The 16,042-nt window shown below is 42.5% G+C and overlaps 1 long non-coding RNA gene across 1 annotated transcript; it reads left to right on the top strand.

The window, feature by feature from the left end:
* The first annotated feature begins 210 nt into the window (after positions 1-210).
* On the top strand, positions 211-4,441 carry LOC135534321 (uncharacterized). Its single transcript, XR_010454664.1, has 3 exons — positions 211-691; positions 3,912-3,996; positions 4,255-4,441. It is a non-coding gene; the product is annotated as an uncharacterized LOC135534321 (long non-coding RNA).
* The last annotated feature ends 11,601 nt before the right edge of the window (positions 4,442-16,042 follow it).

Here is a 16,042-nt window from a genome sequence, read left to right as displayed (position 1 = left end):
GTGACAGTTGGTAATGTGACAGTTGATGTAATGTCTCCAGACAGCCTGTGGCTTGGATGTGACAGTTGTTGGTAGTGTTTCCAGACAGTCTGTGGCTGACAGGATGTGACAGTTGGTAATGTCTCCAGACAGCCTCCAGACAGCCTGTGGCTTGGATGTGACAGTTGTTGGTATGTTTCCAGACAGTTGGTAGGATGTGACAGTTGGTAATGTCTCCAGACAGCCTGACTAGGATGTGACAGTTGGTAATGTTTCCAGACAGCCTGTGACTCACACAGTAGTATACCCAACACAAACAGGGCAACATTGGGCACTATATTTTACACTTCCTTGATAATGAAGTTAACCCTAAACTCTGACCTATGATCAGATATCCTTACCGCAGATCCTAATCTTAGCATTAGGAGGATAATGACAATATCTGACCCAAGACTAAGACCCTGATCTAGGATCAGTCTAGTCTTTTAACTCATAATCAATAAGATAACAATAACCAGGGGGACCTGATTCTAGATCAGCACTTCTTTGTCTGATGTGCTTTTGTGAGTATGGTCCTTCAAGAGACTGTGTTGAATAGAGGGCACACTGCTGTTCCTCACTACAGTTTGTTCCTTCCGCCAGCAGGGGGCCCCCCAGCCTTGGTCCCAGTTTGACTGGAGCAGCAGTGGCCTTGGCGTCACCCGTCTGGATGGTACGTCCTCCCACTGAGCCCCCGACCTACAGGGCCAGAGATGAGGCTGCTGTACACACTCTCCCCTCCGACTCTGCTGCTACCTGACTCCTGTTATTCTCTTTGGTTCCAATGTCCACACCAGCATACTAGACTACCACCTATAATGAAGCAATGTGTTGGACATACTAGACTACCACCTATAATGAATCAATGTGTTGGACATACTAGACTACCACCTATAATGAATCAATGTGTTGGACATACTAGACTACCACCTATAATGAATCAATGTGTTGGACATACTAGACTACCACCTATAATGAATCAATGTGTTGGACATGCATTCTAAGTAAGTGGTATGCAAGTGTGGACTTTGGAACATAGTCCCTATCCTCCCCCCTCCATAATCCTCTGCAATCCTCTCTTCACATTGATGTCTCCCTCTAGATGGTACTACTCATTTTCATGACTGTCTGTCCCTTTAATTGTATCTTGTGTGGAATCCCAAGGCTCTCTCTCTATATGTCTAACTTAACCGGCTACCTCGTCTGCCCTGTATTGAGTGATGCTGATGAGGTTTCTCACATGTTGTTACCCTTCATCATTGATCCAAACACTGTTTCTTATTGCACTGGGCGAGAGATCTTTCAGTATTAGTGGAGGGAATGGGGCAAAGACAAGTCAAGCCATATAGATGAATGTGTGGCCATAGCCTAAAGGGAATCCCCCCAGTAGCTGCATTTTGGTTGTAGTAGAAATAAGCTCATGTGAAAAAGCCTGAAATCCAGACCTGTTCTGTACTAACATTCCACTCCTTGTACTTTGTCATATGCCAAAAATTATGTTTGGCATGACATGAAGTAGAATATTAGCACAAACAGACTGGTATCCAGACTAGAGAAAGCCAGGATCGTCTTACTAGTACCCAGGATCATCAGGATCCAAACACTGTCCTCTTATTAGTACCCAGGATAGAGAAAGCCAGGATCCTCTTTCAGGATAGAGAAAGCCAGGATCCTCTTACTGTACCCAGGATAGAGAAAGCCAGGATCCTCTTACTAGTACCCAGGATAGAGAAAAGGATGAAAGCCAGGATCCTCTTACTGTACCCAGGATAGAGAAAGCCAGGATAGAGAAAGCCAGGATCCTCTTACTGGTACCCAGGTAGAGAAAGCCAGGATAGAGAAACCCAGGATAGAGAAAGCCAGGATCCTCTTACTGGTACCCAGGATAGAGAAAGCCAGGATCCTCTTACTAGTACCCAGGATAGAGAAAGCCAGGATCCTCTTACCAAAAGTACCCAGGATAGAGAAAGCCAGGATCATCTTACTAGTACCCAGGATAGAGAAAGCCAGGATCCTCTTACTGGTACCCAGGATAGAGAAAGCCAGGATAGAGAAAGCCAGGATCATCTTTAGTACCCAGACTAGAGAAAGCCAGGATCTTCTTACTGGTACCCAGGATAGAGAAAGCCAGGATAGAGAAAGCCAGGATCATCTTACTAGTACCCAGGATAGAGAAAGCCAGGATAGAAAGCCAGGATCCTCTTACTGGTACCCAGGATAGAGAAAGCCAGGATAGAGAAAGCCAGGATAGAGAAAGCCAGGATCCTCTTACTGGTACCCAGGATAGAGAAAGCCAGGATACTGTACAGGATAGAGAAAGCCAGGATCCTCTTACTGGTACCCAGGATAGAGAAAGCCAGGATAGAGAAAGCCAGGATCCTCTTACTGGTACCCAGGATAGAGAAAGCCAGGATAGAGAAAGCCAGGATCCTCTTACTGGTACCCAGGATAGAGAAAGCCAGGATAGAGAAACCCAGGATAGAGAAATCCAGGATAGAGAAATCCAGGATAGAGAAATCCAGGATAGAGAAAGCCAGGATAGAGAAAGCCAGGATCCTCTTACTGGTACCCAGGATAGAGAAAGCCAGGATAGAGAAAGCCAGGATCCTCTTAATAGTACCCAGGATAGAGAAAGCCAGGATAGAGAAAGCCAGGATAGAGAAAGCCAGGATAGAGAAAGCCAGGATCCTCTTACTGGTACCCAGGATAGAGAAAGCCAGGATCCTCTTAATAGTACCCAGGATAGAGAAAGCCAGGATCCTATTAATAGTACCCAGGATAGAGAAAGCCAGGATCCTCTTACTAGTACCCAGGATAGAGAAAGCCAGGATCCTCTTACTAGTACCCAGGATAGAGAAAGCCAGGATAGAGAAAGCCAGGATAGAGAAAGCCAGGATAGAGAAACCCAGGATCCTCTTACTGTTTTCTGTTTAAGCTGCTATTCTGTGTTTTCTTATATTCTTCTGTATCTTTACTTTTCATTTTCTTTGTAAAATAAAGAGGACGTGTATATATTCAGTAAACTGAAATTGATCTTTACAATCACTGTGATTATATAAACACAATTTCTGCAAAAAGAAAATACAATTTGATTTAGCTTGAATATGTTTTTATATTTCTTTTTAGATTCCCCCCAACCAATGAGATGTTTTAAGGTTCTTTCAGTGTGGTTGCAATAAACACTGTTGTGAATACGTGAATAAACCTCTTTCTAATATATTCCACCTATCAGAGCTGTCCTGCCTCTTGGTTTTCTCTGGCTGTTCTATCACTGCACTGACGACTTTCCTCCATAGACATGGATAGATGTAACATCCTGGTTTAACACCGGCAGTGACATTGAGGCCGTTCACCACAAGGAAGCAGTCAACTGGGTGGGAATTTCTATAGGATAAGTAAGGATCACAGAATTCCATCCAGGTGAGCAGGAAGGATCTGCCAATGAATTATACACCTGAGCAAACGTCCCATACCTGGATGTGGCTGTAAATCACCCACCTTGGCCTTAATGCCTGTTCAGACAATACACTCCAGGAGGTAGTATGCAAACCCTTTCAGTTTGTTAACCGACTGTCAATGGACTCGTTTACGTAAAATGGAGAGAGCCATCAATATTGCTGCCCATGCTGTCACGGAAGCCAGTATGGCAAAGATGTAAGGAAGAGCCCTCTATCCAACTCTATGCTGCTTTCCTCTGTTCTGGAGATTCTTATTCCAGCTCCATACTGCCACCCACTGTGTTGAAAGACCACATTCTTGATGGTTTCTTCACCACTTGCTAGTAGTTTGTGCACCTTTTATTGGCACCAAGGACAGAAGAACTCTAAACACAGGTACAATGTGTGTGTACATATGTATTGTGTGTGTGTGTGTGTGTGATGTGGTGGATCCAGAGCTAGACAGTGACACCAGCAGCCGTCCAGCTGACACCCTGAACCACCTCATGTCTACTATGGAGAACACCACCACCTCCACCAGGTCAGACTGACACACACACACACACACACACACACACACACACACACACACACACACACACACACACACACACACACACACACACACACACACACACATATGCAGTGATCAATAATTGCTAATCAAGCATAATCGATTGTTTTAATATCGTGCTTTGCCAGGTCTGAAAGGGCTTTGCATGGAAAGAGGGGAAACTCACCTGCAATCAAATGTCACCTCTGTGTTTTTCCATCTCAATGTGCTGTGTGTTTGTGTCAGGAAACCTCATAGGGATGAGGAGGACCAGCTGAGTGAGGAGGCAGCCAGGGTGATCTGTGGGCTGGCTGACCTGTCCTTCATGAAGGCTAAGGTCCTAATGTTCCCCATCACCCTCACACCAGCCGCTGGCTCTGGTACACTGCTAGAGTGATGCACACATACACATGGATGGATGCACACACATAAACACAGAAGACTTGTCCGCTTCAAAGCTAGATTGAACATTAATGCAAAGTCAATATGTTGATTATCAGTAATATGGTGAAATAGTTAGTCTTTTGTTCTGAATGTATTGATGTACAGTGCCTTGCGAAAGTTTTCGGCCCCCTTGAACTTTGCGACCTTTTGCCACATTTCAGGCTTCAAACATAAAGATATAAAACTGTATTTTTTTGTGAAGAATCAACAACAAGTGGGACACAATCATGAAGTAGAACAACATTTATTGGATATTTCAAACTTTTTTAACAAATCAAAAACTGAAAAATTGGGCGTGCAAAATTATTCAGCCCCTTTACTTTCAGTGCAGCAAACTCTCTCCAGAAGTTCAGTGAGGATCTCTGAATGATCCAATGTTGACCTAAATGACTAATGATGATAAATACAATCCACCTGTGTGTAATCAAGTCTCCGTATAAATGCACCTGCACTGTGATAGTCTCAGAGGTCCGTTAAAAGCGCATAGAGCATCATGAAGAACAAGGAACACACCAGGCAGGTCCGAGATACTGTTGTGAAGAAGTTTAAAGCCGGATTTGGATACAAAAAGATTTCCCAAGCTTTAAACATCCCAAGGAGCACTGTGCAAGCGATAATATTGAAATGGAAGGAGTATCAGACCACTGCAAATCTACCAAGACCTGGCCGTCCCTCTAAACTTTCAGCTCATACAAGGAGAAGACTGATCAGAGATGCAGCCAAGAGGCCCATGATCACTCTGGATGAACTGCAGAGATCTACAGCTGAGGTGGGAGACTCTGTCCATAGGACAACAATCAGTCGTATATTGCACAAATCTGGCCTTTATGGAAGAGTGGCAAGAATAAAGCCATTTCTTAAAGATATCCATAAAAAGTGTTGTTTAAAGTTTGCCACAAGCCACCTGGGAGACACACCAAACATGTGGAAGAAGGTGCTCTGGTCAGATGAAACCAAAATTGAACTTTTTGGCAACAATGCAAAACGTTATGTTTGGCGTAAAAGCAACACAGCTCATCACCCTGAACACACCATACCCACTGTCAAACATGGTGGTGGCAGCATCATGGTTTGGGCCTGCTTTTCTTCAGCAGGGACAGGGAAGATGGTTAAAATGGATGGGAAGATGGATGGAGCCAAATACAGGACCATTCTGGAAGAAAACCTGATGGAGTCTGCAAAAGACCTGAGACTGGGACGGAGATTTGTCTTCCAACAAGACAATGATCCAAAACATAAAGCAAAATCTACAATGGAATGGTTCAAAAATAAACATATCCAGGTGTTAGAATGGCCAAGTCAAAGTCCAGACCTGAATCCAATCGAGAATCTGTGGAAAGAACTGAAAACTGCTGTTCACAAATGCTCTCCATCCAACCTCACTGAGCTCGAGCTGTTTTGCAAGGAGGAATGGGAAAAAATGTCAGTCTCTCGATGTGCAAAACTGATAGAGACATACCCCAAGTGACTTACAGCTGTAATCGCAGCAAAAGGTGGCGCTACAAAGTATTAACTTAAGGGGGCTGAATCATTTTGCACGCCCAATTTTTCAGTTTTTGATTTGTTAAAAAAGTTTGAAATATCCAATAAATGTCGTTCCACTTCATGATTGTGTCCCACTTGTTGTTGATTCTTCACAAAAAAATCCAGTTTTATATCTTTATGTTTGAAGCCTGAAATGTGGCAAAAAGTCGCAAAGTTCAAGGGGGCCGAATACTTTCGCAAGGCACTGTATTTATGTTGTGACACGCTGGTTGAGGTCTAAGACTGATCCACACTTACCTCCCGTCATCTGCCTCGTTCCTCCAGTGGTCTTAGATCAATTTCCTGTTTCCCTTTTCAAGATGGTGATTTTATCTTAATGTATTTATTCTTAATGTGTGTATAGTTATTCATGTAAATTCATCATAAATCTATAGGAAATATATTGTATTTAATATTTACATAACAGTTTGGAAATAACAATATTTATATGATATATGTTTGTGTTGTTGATCCAGAGTGTGATTTCCTCTTAAATGGCACCCTATTCCCTATATAGTGCACTATTATTGTCCAGAGCCATATGGGCCGTTGTGAAAAGTAGTGCACTACATAGGGGATAGAGTGCCATTTGGGACAAACACCTATCATCATGGGGTTAACTACTGTTAAAGAATATAATAGCACAAGTCTTAATGAATAGAACCCTACTATTTCTGATTAGTGTCTCGGGGGAAACACAGTCCTGTGTGTTCAGATGATCTGCCATTAAAGGGACAATCCAGTATTGGTACATCCATTTTTTTTACCTTTAAATGAATGATATGTAGTCATTGATTGTTAGAGAATTTAACATGAGTTTAGTTCGAATGTCTTCCCCAATCAGAACCCAAATGATCAGCTTGTTTCACTACATTGCTTGTAAATAATGTAATTGGTATCTAACGCTGTAAAGCTTCAGAATGTGGTTAAACTATCATTTTGATCTCATGGATGGTCAGTCCTGGCATCCATTCTTGCTTCATCTTTGAATTTGAGTGGTTTAATTTCTCCAGCTCCATCCCTCAGCTGTTTACCAAAAGAAAGTAGCGGGCGGCCATATAGTTGTTTGAATCCCAGATTTCCCCTTTAAGGATCATATGGTGGTGCTCACAGGAGCAATATTAATTTATTTGATTCCTTATTTCCGCTCTGTGTGTTTGATATTTGGGTTTGTGACAGTTTCTCACACCTGTTCCCACTGCCTGTCTACATCTTCAAGGAGGCCTTTGCTCATTCTAAAGATATGAAATGAATGTAACCTATAGTTCACTGGTGCTGAATAATAAGATCTGTGGAGGAAACTATGGACTGTAAAATGTAAGGGACTTCCTATGGAAAAATATGAAAGAGCCTATGGAAAGGTTTCAATACATGTCTTGGGGTCCTTTTAAACTTGTATTTATTTTATTGTACATACAAATAAAAATGTATTTAAGAAGGCTTACATGAATGTGTGTGGTTTTGTACTCTGTGAATGTCAGGTGTTACGGGCGCTTACAACCAGTGATCATCCCAACCACCCAGGATGACCTCTGCTCTCTGCCCTCTGCTCTCTCTTGTTAAATCGTCAAAATGTTCAAACAACATTTGTACTATTTTTAATGAATTAATTTTCACTCTCCACACCATTGTATTTTCTGATGTGCTGTAAAGAGAGTCTGAATATGTATCAATGACATTAAGTGGGTTATATTAAACCTTTTATTTTCCATTACTCTTAAAAAATGAACACGGAGATTGAGAAAGCAGTGTTCTCTATAATAGCATAGTAAGGCTGATAATGAATAAGATGCTGGTGTACTGGTTGATATCTGGTTCTGATCTTTATAATTGATGTTTATTTGTTAGACATGTTGTCTCTTTCAGGAGTAATAGAGACTGGACCAGGCAGTCTGCTTGTGACTCCTGTTTCTCCTCCACAGTTCACACTCTGTCTCGTAACTACACTGCTAATTCCCCCTGTCTGGTAACTACACTGCTAATTCCCCCTGTCTGGTAACTACACTGCTAATTCCCCCTGTCTGGTAACTACACTGCTAATTCCCTCTGTCTGGTAACTACACTGCTAATTCCCTCTGTCTGGTAACTACACTGCTAATTCCCCCTGTCTGGTAACTACACTGCTAACTCCCTCTGTCTGGTAACTACACTGATAGTTCCCTGTGTGTCTGGTAACTACACTGATAATTCCCTCTGTCTGGTAACTACACTGCTAATTCCCCCTGTCTGGTAACTACACTGATAATTCACTCTGTGTCTGGTAACTACACTGCTAATTCCCCCTGTCTGGTAACTACACTGCTAATTCCCCCTGTCTGGTAACTACACTGCTAATTCCCTCTGTGTCTGGTAACTACACTGCTAATTCCCCCTGTCTGGTAACTACACTGCTAATTCCCTCTGTCTGGTAACTACACTGATAATTCCCTCTGTCTGGTAACTACACTGATAATTCACTCTGTGTCTGGTAACTACACTGCTAATTCCCCCTGTCTGGTAACTACACTGATAATTCCCTCTGTCTGGTAACTACACTGATAATTCACTCTGTGTCTGGTAACTACACTGCTAATTCCCTCTGTCTGTTAACTACACTGCTAATTCCCTCTGTCTGGTAACTACACTGCTAATTCCCTCTGTCTGGTAACTACACTGATAATTCACTCTGTGTCTGGTAACTACACTGATAATTCACTCTGTCTGGTAACTACACTGATAATTCACTCTGTGTCTGGTAACTACACTGCTAATTCCCCCTGTCTGGTAACTACACTGATAATTCCCTCTGTCTGGTAACTACACTGATAATTCACTCTGTGTCTGGTAACTACACTGCTAATTCCCCCTGTCTGGTAACTACACTGATAATTCCCCCTGTCTGGTAACTACACTGATAATTCACTCTGTCTGGTAACTACACTGATAATTCACTCTGTGTCTGGTAACTACACTGCTAATTCCCCATGTCTGGTAACTACACTGATAATTCCCTCTGTCTGGTAACTACACTGATAATTCACTCTGTGTCTGGTAACTACACTGCTAATTCCCTCTGTCTGGTAACTACACTGCTAATTCCCTCTGTCTGGTAACTACACTGCTAATTCCCTCTGTCTGGTAACTACACTGATAATTCACTCTGTGTCTGGTAACTACACTGCTAATTCCCTCTGTGTCTGGTAACTACACTGCTAATTCCCTCGGTGTCTGGTACCTACACTGCTAATTCCTTCTGTGTCTGGTAACTACACTGCTAATTCCCTCGGTGTCTGGTAACCACTGCTAATTCCCTCTGTCTGGTAACTACACTGCTAACTCCCTCTGTGTCTGGTAACTACACTGATAATTCCCTCTGTCTGGTAACTACACTGATAATTCCCTCTGTGTCTTGTAACTACACTGATAATTCCCTCTGTCTGGTAACTACACTGCTAACTCCCTCTGTGTCTGGTAACTACACTGCTTATTCCCTCTGTCTGGTAACTACACTGCTAACTCCCTCTGTGTGTGTGTGAGCGTGTAACACTTGCTTTTTTGTTCAGTGTTTTGAATGCACATTCAAAAAAAAAGGAAGTCTCAGTCTGTCTTTAGTGGTGGGTAATGGACCTACAGTCTGTGTGTCTTTAGTGGTGGGTAATGGACCTACAGTCTGTGTGTCTTTAGTGGTGGGTAATGGACCTACAGTCTGTGTGTCTTTAGTGGTGGGTAATGGACCTACAGTCTGTGTGTCTTTAGTGGTGGGTAATGGACCTACAGTCTGTGTGTCTTTAGTGGTTGGTAATGTACCTACAGTCTGTGTGTCTTTAGTGGTGGGTAATGACCTACAGTCTGTGTGTCTTTAGTGGTGGGTAATGGACCTACAGTCTGTGTGTCTTTAGTGGTGGGTAATGGACCTACAGTCTGTGTGTCTTTAGTGGTGGGTAATGGACCTACAGTCTTTAGTGGTGTGTGTCTTTAGTGGTGGGTAATGACCTACAGTCTGTGTGTCTTTAGTGGTGGGTAATGGACCTACAGTCTGTGTGTCTTTAGTGGTGGGTAATGACCTACAGTCTGTGTGTCTTTAGTGGTGGGTAATGGACCTACAGTCTAGTGTGTGGACCTACAGTCTGTGTGTCTTTAGTGGTGTGGTGGGTAATGGACCTACAGTCTGTGTGTCTTTAGTGGTGGGTAATGGACCTACAGTCTGTGTGTCTTTAGTGGTGGGTAATGGACCTACAGTCTGTGTGTCTTTAGTGGTGGGTAATGGACCTACAGTCTGTGTGTCTTTAGTGGTGGGTAATGGACCTACAGTCTGTGTGTCTTTAGTGGTGGGTAATGGACCTACAGTCTGTGTGTCTTTAGTGGTGGGTAATGGACCTACAGTCTGTGTGTCTTTAGTGGTGGGTAATGGACCTACAGTCTGTGTGTCTTTAGTGGTGGGTAATGGACCTACAGTCTGTGTGTCTTTAGTGGTGGGTAATGGACCTACAGTCTGTGTGTCTTTAGTGGTTGGTAATGTACCTACAGTCTGACCTGTGTCTTTAGTGGTGGGTAATGACCTACAGTCTGTGTGTCTTTAGTGGTGGGTAATGGACCTACAGTCTGTGTGTCTTTAGTGGTGGGTAATGGACCTACAGTCTGTGTGTCTTTAGTGGTGGGTAATGACCTACAGTCTGTGTGTCTTTAGTGGTGGGTAATGACCTACAGTCTGTGTGTCTTTAGTGGTGGGTAAGTCTGTGTGTCTTTAGTGGTGGGTAACGGACCTACAGCCTGTGTGTCTTTAGTGGTGGGTAATGACCTACAGTCTGTGTGTCTTTAGTGGTGGGTAATGACCTACAGTCTGTGTGTCTTTAGTGGTGGGTAATGACCTACACATGTCTGTCTGTCTTTAGTGGTGGGTAATGACCTACAGTCTGTCTGTCTTTAGTGGTGGGTAATGACCTACAGTCTGTGTCTTTAGTGGTGGGTAATGGACCTACAGTCTGTGTGTCTTTAGTGGTGGGTAATGACCTACAGTCTGTGTGTCTTTAGTGGTGGGTAATGGACCTACAGTCTGTGTGTCTTTAGTGGTGGGTAATGGACCTACAGTCTGTGTGTCTTTAGTGGTGGGTAATGACCTACAGTCTGTGTGTCTTTAGTGGTGGGTAATGGACCTACAGTCTGTGTGTCTTTAGTGGTGGGTAATGGACCTACAGTCTGTGTGTCTTTAGTGGTGGGTAATGGACCTACAGTCTGTGTGTCTTTAGTGGTGGGTAATGACCTACAGTCTGTGTGTCTTTAGTGGTGGGTAATGGACCTACAGTCTGTGTGTCTTTAGTGGTGGGGGTAATGGGGACCTACAGTCTGTGTGTCTTTAGTGGTGGGTAATGGACCTACACAGTGGTGGGTAATGGACCTGTCTGTCTTTAGTGGTGGGTAATGACCTACAGTCTGTGTGTCTTTAGTGGTGGGTAATGGACCTACAGTCTGTGTGTCTTTAGTGGTGGGTAATGACCTACACAGTGGTGGGTAATGTCTGTCTGTGTGTCTTTAGTGGTGGGGGTAATGGACCTACAGTCTGTGTGTCTTTAGTGGTGGGTAATGGACCTACAGTCTGTGTGTCTTTAGTGGTGGGTAATGGACCTACAGTCTGTGTGTCTTTAGTGGTGGGTAATGACCCACAGTCTGTGTGTCTTTAGTGGTGGGTAATGGACCTACAGTCTGTGTGTCTTTAGTGGTGGGTAATGACCTGTGTGTCTTTAGTGGTGGGTAATGGACCTACAGTCTGTGTGTCTTTAGGGTGGGTAATGGACCTACAGTCTGTGTGTCTTTAGTGGTGGGTAGTCTGTGTGTCTTTAGTGGTGGGTAATGACCTACAGTCTGTGTGTCTTTAGTGGTGGGTAATGACCTACAGTCTGTGTGTCTTTAGTGGTGGGTAATGGACCTACAGTCTGTGTGTCTTTAGTGGTGGGTAATGGACCTACAGTCTGTGTGTCTTTAATTGGACCTACAGTCTGTGTGTCTTTAGTGGTGGGGGTACAAGTGGTGGACCTACAGTCTGTGTGTCTTTAGTGGTGGGTAATGGACCTACAGTCTGTGTGTCTTTAGTGGTGGGTAATGGACCTACAGTCTGTGTGTCTTTAGTGGTGGGTAATGTACCTACAGTCTGTGTGTCTTTAGTGGTGGGTAATGGACCTACAGTCTGTGTGTCTTTAGTGGTGGGTAATGGACCTACAGTCTGTGTGTCTTTAGTGGTGGGTAATGGACCTACAGTCTGTGTACCGACAGTTGCATATTTTTATACTGAATGTAATCAGATCTTCAACCAAAACCTTATATTAGATAAATGGATCCTCAGTTTACAAATATATATGAAAAAAATATAGTCTACTTATTTTATTTATTTAGCAGTTATGCAACCCACAATTCCCGTGTGAAAATGTAATTTCTCTCTTTCACTCAATAACTGGTTGTGGCACCATTAGCTGCGTTGACTGCAACCAAATGCTTCCTGTAGTTGTTAATCAGTCTCTCACATCGCTGTGGAGGAATTTTGGCCCACTCCTGCGTACAGAACTGGTTTAACTCATGACAAATGTGGGTTTTGAGGGATGAACTGCTTCTTTGAAATCCTGCCACAACATGCAGAACAATAACATACTATATACAGGGTCAGTTCCAGGACCATACTATATACAGGGTCAGTTCAATACCATACTATATACAGGGTCAGTTCAATACCATACTATATACAGGGTCAGTTCAATACCATACTATATACAGGGTCAGTTCAATACCATACTATATACAGGGTCTTCAATACCATACTATATACAGGGTCAGTTCAATACCATACTATATACAGGGTCAGTTCAATACCATACTATATACAGGGTCAGTTCAATACCATACTATATACAGGGTCAGTTCAGTACCATACTATATACAGGGTCAGTACCATACTAATAGGGTCAGTTCAATACCATATATACAGGATCAGTACAATACCATACTATATACAGGGTCAGTTCAATACCATACTATATACAGGGTCAGTTCAATACCATACTATATACAGGGTCAGTTCAATACCGTACTATATACAGGGTCAGTTCAATACCATACTATATACAGGGTCAGTTCAATACCATACTATATACAGGGTCAGTTCAATACCATACTATATACAGGGTCAGTTCAATACCATACTATATACAGGGTCAGTTCAATACCATACTATATACAGGGTCAGTTCAATACCATACTATATACAGGGTCAGTTCAATACCATACTATATACAGGGTCAGTTCCAGTACCATACTATATACAGGGTCAGTTCAATACCATACTATATACAGGGTCAGTTCAATACCGTACTATATACAGGGTCAGTTCAATACCGTACTATATACAGGGTCAGTTCAATACCATACTATATACAGGGTCAGTTCAATACCATACTATATACAGGGTCAGTTCAATACCATACTATATACAGGGTCAGTTCAATACCATACTATATACAGGGTCAGTTCAATACCATACTATATACAGGGTCAGTTCAATACCATAATATATACAGGGTCAGTTCAATACCATACTATATACAGGGTCAGTTCAATACCAAACTATATACAGGGTCAGTTCAATACCATATTATATACAGGGTCAGTTCAATACCATACTATATACAGGGTCAGTTCAATACCATACTATATACAGGGTCAGTTCAATACCATACTATATACAGGGTCAGTTCAATACCATACTATATACAGGTTCAGTACCATACTATATACAGGGTCAGTTCAGCACCATACTATATACAGGGTCAGTTTAGTTCCATACTATATACAGGGTCAGTTCAATACCATACTATATACAGGTTCAGTACCATACTATATACAGGGTCAGTTCAATACCATACTATATACAGGGTCAGTTCAATACCATACTATATACAGGGTCAGTTCAGTACCATACTATATACAGGGTCAGTTCCAGTACCATACTATATACAGGGTCAGTTCAATACCATACTATATACAGGGTCAGTTCAATACCATACTATATACATGGTCAGTTCAGTACCATACTATATACAGGGTCAGTTCAATACCATACGATATACAGGGTCAGTTCAGTACCATACTATATACAGGGTCAGTTCAGCACCATACTATATACAGGGTCAGTTCAATACTTTACTATATACAGGGTCAGTTCAATACTTTACTATATACAGGGTCAGTTCAATACTATATACAGGGTCAGTTCAGTACCATACTATATACAGGGTCAGTTCAATACCATAATATATACAGGGTCCAACCAGCCAGTCAAAATGCTCTCAATGGTACAGCTGTATAACTTTTTGAGGATTTGAGGGCCCATACCAAACTTTTTCAATCCCCCGAGGGGGGAGAGGCACTGTCACGCGTTCTTCATGACTGTATGTGTGTGTTTGGACGATTTGAAGTCTATAGTGCTTTGGACACCAAGGAACTTGAAGCTCTCGACCTGCTCAACTGCGGCCCCGTCGATGTGGATAGCGACGTGCTCCGATCTGGTTTTCGTGCCCAGCACAGCACAGAGACATCCTTAGTTAAAGAGGTAAATGATCTTAGAGCCAACACAGATGCCAAACAGCTCTCTGTCCTTGTACTCTTAGATTTAAGTGCTGCATTTGACACTGTTGACCATGATGTCATACTGGACAGACTGGAGATGTCACATCCTGACCTTAGTTCCTTTTTTATGTCTCTGTTTTAGGTTGGTCAGGGCGTGAGTTGGGGTGGGCACTCTATGTTTTGTGTTCTATGTTTTCCATTTCTATGTGTTTGGCCTGATATGATTCCCAATCAGAGGCAGCTGGCAATCGTTGTCTCTGATTGAGAACCATATTTAGGCAGCCTGTTTTTACCACTTGAGTTGTGGGCTGTTTTCTGTGTCTGTGTTTACCATACAGAACTGTTTCCCCACTATGGGTTGTGGGTAGTTGTTTTCTGTGTCAGTGTTTACCAACTCTCTTTGTTGTGGTCGGTCATTTCGTGATCTGTTTATTTTATTAAACATCATGAACACTTATGACGCTGCACCTTGGTCCTCACCTTCTTCCACCAATGACAACCGTTACAGGAGAGGTGGATTGGTCTCTCCAGTCCAGACCTATTTAACCGGTCGAGAGTTTTTTGCCAACCTTGGTGAACATAACTCAGAGAGAATGCATATCACGTGGCGTTCCACAAGGTTATATTTTGGGTCCGGTGCTGTTCAGTTTATATATGTTACCCCTTGGCAGTGTTATCAGAGAGCACAGGATTGATTTTCAATGCTACGCAGACGATACACAACTGTACATTTCTGTGTCAACAGAGTATTTTAGCTCCAAGGATAAATGATTAGACTATATTAGTGATTTAAATGCTTGGACGTTCTCCAGCTAAATCCAGACTAGACAGAGGTACTTATTGTTGGTGTCAAGGCACAGAGAGAGAGTCTCGTCGCACATTTTAATTCACGGGCAATAAAGGTAAACAACCTAGGTGTTATTTTAGATTCTGAAATAAATGTTGAATCACACACTAGGAATGTGACCAGAATCTAGCTTTTTACCACCTGTTTTTAAATCAATCCACAATTGTGCACCCTAATACATGTCAGACATGCTTTTCAGTTATGTAGCCAGTAGGTTCCCTTAGGTCCTCTGGCACTGGTTTTTAACTATCCCAAAGCCAACATGGAGAGACAGCCTTTAGTTATTATGCCCCCAGCCTCTGGAATAGCCTGCCAGGGAACCTGAGGGGGGCCTAAACTGTGGACGATATTTAAAACACATTTTTAGCTTTGCTTTTCCTCAGTCTGCTTTTTAGTTGTTCAGTTCTTGTAAATGTTTTATTTTTTATCTGATGTTTGTTGTCTAGTAGATATTTCAGCTGTTAGAACCACAAGCAGGAAAACATCTTAAAGGGAAAATCTGCGTTTGGTACATTTTTGGACTTCTAAATTAATGATATATACCCATTCATTCTTGAAGTAAATGCCTCAGGAGCTTAGTTCAACGTACCCCATTAGAACCCCATTTGAACCCAAAATACAAGCTAGTTT

The sequence above is a fragment of the Oncorhynchus masou genome, unplaced genomic scaffold (assembly GCF_036934945.1).
Source record: "Oncorhynchus masou masou isolate Uvic2021 unplaced genomic scaffold, UVic_Omas_1.1 unplaced_scaffold_3253, whole genome shotgun sequence".
Taxonomy (NCBI): domain Eukaryota; kingdom Metazoa; phylum Chordata; class Actinopteri; order Salmoniformes; family Salmonidae; genus Oncorhynchus; species Oncorhynchus masou.
The sequence above is the reverse complement of the archived record's forward strand: the minus strand, read 5'-3'. Positions and strand labels throughout refer to the sequence as shown.